This window comes from Stegostoma tigrinum, chromosome 34, assembly GCF_030684315.1.
Source record: "Stegostoma tigrinum isolate sSteTig4 chromosome 34, sSteTig4.hap1, whole genome shotgun sequence".
Classification (NCBI taxonomy): Eukaryota; Metazoa; Chordata; class Chondrichthyes; order Orectolobiformes; family Stegostomatidae; genus Stegostoma; species Stegostoma tigrinum.
In genome coordinates this window covers 7,269,714-7,273,174 of record NC_081387.1, presented here as the reverse complement: position 1 = coordinate 7,273,174, position 3,461 = coordinate 7,269,714, and the positions used below count along the sequence as shown (strand labels likewise).

Sequence of the window (3,461 nt, the reverse complement as noted above, 5' to 3'; positions counted from 1 at the left end):
GAGCACCTGTTAGTCGTTCTGTCATCATATATCTACTTAGGCTGTTGCAATGCAGAGCGGTGCGGCATCTCGTTCCTCGTTAGTATAGTGGTTAGTATCCCCGCCTGTCACGCGGGAGACCGGGGTTCAATTCCCCGACGGGGAGTCTTATTTTGGCTTTTCGCACCGGAGACAGTGTAGTCTGTAAAATAAATAATATTGGTCCATATGCCAACTTCGGCTGCACTCCGATACAAGTTTAACGAATGTTCAGTTGGTATCCGGAGTGTCAGGCAAAGTGTCACAAATGCGGCTCGCTCTAAGAATTTGCTCTCAGAGAATGTATTAAAATGGGTGAGCAACTGAATCACTCACAGTCACTTTAAGACGTATTTCAGGGGTTTAGTCTCAAAGGCCTCGAGGGAAAGAATCCATCACTCAATCTTAACACTCCTGAACGCCTATCCTTAATTCTGCGACATGCCACTCGAAAAGCTGAGGTGGTTTCTCCCTCCACAAATGCAGCATTACCAGCCCGAAATGGTGTTTCTCAAAAGGAAAATTACGGCAGATATTGTTTTACTTTGCAGATCCATGGTTAACAGCTGCTGACTTTGAGCAAAACAGATGCATGATGTTTACAGATATGAAAACAAAGACTCCTCAAGTACATGCAATCCTGTGTGAAACGTTTCCGCATATTTTCAGCTGCTAACACAAAAGCGAGTAACAGTAAACAATCTTGCGAAAAACAAAGTATTACAACAGAACGAACACTGAAATGAAAGCAGAAAATGCTAGAGAAAATAAGGAGCATCCGCCTTAATTCATGGAGAAAGGAAGAGCGTCCGATCTTACTGCTGTTCAGAGATAGAAGCAACTGCAGATGCTGGAAAATGTGAGATAATAAGGTGGAGAGCTGTCTGAAGCCAGCCGGCCGAGCAGCATCAGAGGAGGAGGAAAGCTGACGTTTCGGGCCTAGACCTTACTTCAGAAATTGCTGAATTGTCTACACCTTGTTCTGTCCGATCTTACAGTTGTTCAGTTTCTCCAGCATTTTGTGATTTTAATTCAGAGAACATCTGTTTGCATTTTGAAATTTCGATGGTGGCTATAAAGTGAATAGAGTGGGCCCGATGTTGTGCGAGACCCTGTTTCTTTACTCCATCGCTAAAATTGTTTTCGACGACTTCAGTACCTTAATGGGATTGATATAATAAAAGAGCACCTGTTAGTCGTTCTGTCATCATATACCTACTTAGGCTGTTGCAATGCAGAGCGGTGCGGCATCTCGTTCCTCGTTAGTATAGTGGTTAGTATCCCCGCCTGTCACGCGGGAGACCGGGGTTCAATTCCCCGACGGGGAGTCTTATTTTGGCTTTTCGCACCGGAGACAGTGTAGTCTGTAAAATAAATAATATTGGTCTATATGCCAACTTCGGCTGCACTCCGATACAAATTGAACGAATGTTCAGTTGGTATCCGGAGTGTCAGGCAACTTGTCACAAATGCGGCTCGCTCTAAGAATTTGCTCTCAGAGAATGTGTTAAAATGGTTGAGCAACTGAATCACTCGCACTCACTTTAAGACGTATTTCAGGCGTTTGGTCTCACAGGCCTCGAGGGAAACATATCCGTCACTCAATCTTAACACTCCTGAACGCCTATCCTTAATTCTGCGAAATACCACTCGAAAAGCTGACTCGTTTTTTCCCTCTACAAATGCAGCCATACCAGCTGATCATTGCTAGCGCTTTTTGATCTCGTTTTGCATTTGTCGCCCGCGTTTTATTTTGCTTTTAATTCGGATTTCCCTCAATGAACCTTTTTATCGCACAATATCAGGATCCACTTCGACGGAAAATGCGTACCACCTGAGGAAAGCATCTGGTCAATTCTGTGAACGCGGTACGTTTTGTTTGAGTTTAGCGTTATCGCTGTCATGTCATTTCCAAGCTACGTTTCCCTGGCATTCGTACGTGGACAATATCAACTCAGGTCTCATCAGGTAAAGCCGTGGTCTTGCTGACAGCGGACATCAGTTCACACAGAGAGCTTAGGTGCTCAGATATGCCTGAACCACTTTGCACAGATAGACAGGGATTGCCAGGAGTTGACGCCACACGTCAGATATATACAGGAATTTGATCAGTTGGGAAGATTTCGGCTTTGCGTCAGATTACACTAAACAACATTATATGAAGATTCATTCGATTGATAACTGGATTGAAGAGTTAAAACCCGAGGAGATTGTTTTGCAGGGCGCTGCGTGCAAAATTTCCTCCGAGAGAGGTGGCGGACTCACTGAATGTAACGTATTCTCGAACGGACATATGAGGAAGTATCCCGAAATGATGTTTCTCGAAAGAACAATGACGGCAGATATTGTGTTTCTCTGCATATCCATGGTTAACAGATTCTAACTTTGAACAAAACAGATGCATGATGTTTACAGATATGAAAACAAAGATACCTCAAGTATATGCAACCCTGGGCGAAATGAATCCTCATATTTTCAGCTGCTAACACAAAAGCGAGTAACAGTAAACAATCTTGCGAAAAACAAAGTATTACAACAGAACGAACACTGAAATGAAAGCAGAAAATGCTAGAGAAAATAAGGAGCATCTGCCATAATTCATGGAGAAAGGAAGAAAGTCCGATCTTACTGCTGTTCAGAGATAGAAGCAACTGCAGATGCTGGAAAATGTGAGATAATAAGGTGGAGAGCTGTCTGAAGCCAGCCGGCCGAGCAGCATCAGAGGAGGAGGAAAGCTGACGTTTCGGGCCTAGACCTTACTTCAGAAATTGCTGAATTGTCTACGGAAAATTCTACACCTTGTTCCGTCCGATCTTACAGTTGTTCAGTTTCTCCAGCATTTTGTGATTTTAATTCAGAGAACATCAATTTGCATTTTGAAATTTCGATGGTGGCTATAAAGTGAATAGAGTGGGCCCGATGTTGTGCGAGACCCTGTTTCTTCACTCCGTCGCTAAAATTGTTTTCGACGACGTCAGTACCTTAATGGGATTGATATAATAAAAGAGCACCTGTTAGTCGTTCTGTCATCATATATCTACTTAGGCTGTTGCAATGCAGAGCGGTGCGGCATCTCGTTCCTCGTTAGTATAGTGGTTAGTATCCCCGCCTGTCACGCGGGAGACCGGGGTTCAATTCCCCGACGGGGAGTCTTATTTTGGCTTTTCGCACCGGAGACAGTGTAGTCTGTAAAATAAATAATATTGGTCTATATGCCAACTTCGGCTGCACTCCGATACAAATTGAACGAATGTTCAGTTGGTATCCGGAGTGTCAGGCAACTTGTCACAAATGCGGCTCGCTCTAAGAATTTGCTCTCAGAGAATGTGTTAAAATGGGTGAGCAACTGAATCACTTTTTCTTACCTTCAGCTCTTTAATTGTTTTCGACGACGTAAGTATCTTAGTGGGAATGATATAATAAAAGTGCACCTGTTATTTATT

General features: G+C 43.4%; 3 non-coding genes across 3 annotated transcripts; all 3 read left to right on the top strand.

The window, feature by feature from the left end:
* Positions 1-73: 73 nt before the first annotated feature.
* On the top strand, positions 74-145 carry trnad-guc (transfer RNA aspartic acid (anticodon GUC)). Its single transcript has one exon. It is a non-coding gene; the product is annotated as a tRNA-Asp (tRNA).
* A 1,129-nt stretch (positions 146-1,274) lies between these two features.
* Positions 1,275-1,346, top strand: trnad-guc (transfer RNA aspartic acid (anticodon GUC)). The gene has a single exon. It is a non-coding gene; the product is annotated as a tRNA-Asp (tRNA).
* Positions 1,347-3,096: 1,750 nt separating this feature from the next.
* Positions 3,097-3,168, top strand: trnad-guc (transfer RNA aspartic acid (anticodon GUC)). The gene has a single exon. It is a non-coding gene; the product is annotated as a tRNA-Asp (tRNA).
* Positions 3,169-3,461: the final 293 nt, after the last annotated feature.